Here is a 417-nt window from a genome sequence, read left to right as displayed (position 1 = left end):
GGCCTAAAAACTTTCGGGCGAAAGCAATAGGCACCGCTAATCGCGGGCCTAAAAAGAAGCACTCGCACGCGAGCAGAAAGGCCCCCTTGGGGGGGGCCTAAAAAGAAGGAAAATAGCTGCAGCTGCGTCATCCCCTTCTGCAGCGGCGAGCCGTGCGCAAGAAAAAAATTACCAAAGTACCCCAACTTTGGAGGAAAATGGGCGCGGGCAGAGCGCCCGCGGGCAGGAGGGAAGTAGTGATGACGTAATACCCGAGTAGTAATACCGGTAGTAAAAGTTGTCCGCTAAAATGTCACGGAGACAACGCAGTGTATTGTTTCTCGTTCCGCGCGCTCATCCCTGAAGTGCAACAGCCGCGCGACCGCACCGAGCATGACGGGAAAGAAAGGGGAGGACGAGGCTGGTGCTGCTGCTGAG

The 417-nt window shown here is 56.1% G+C and overlaps 1 protein-coding gene across 1 annotated transcript in view; it reads right to left on the bottom strand.

Annotated features, from left to right (window-relative positions):
- LOC113214806 (zwei Ig domain protein zig-8) overlaps nt 1-417 on the bottom strand; it is a 75,138-nt gene that overhangs the window by 381 nt on the left and 74,340 nt on the right. The window lies entirely within an intron of this gene.

Source organism: Frankliniella occidentalis, unplaced genomic scaffold, assembly GCF_000697945.3.
Source record: "Frankliniella occidentalis isolate FOCC.00 unplaced genomic scaffold, Focc_3.1 Scaffold33, whole genome shotgun sequence".
In the NCBI taxonomy this organism is placed as follows: Eukaryota; Metazoa; Arthropoda; class Insecta; order Thysanoptera; family Thripidae; genus Frankliniella; species Frankliniella occidentalis.
Note: the sequence above shows the minus strand (reverse complement) of the source record. Positions and strands in the feature narration are given on the sequence as shown.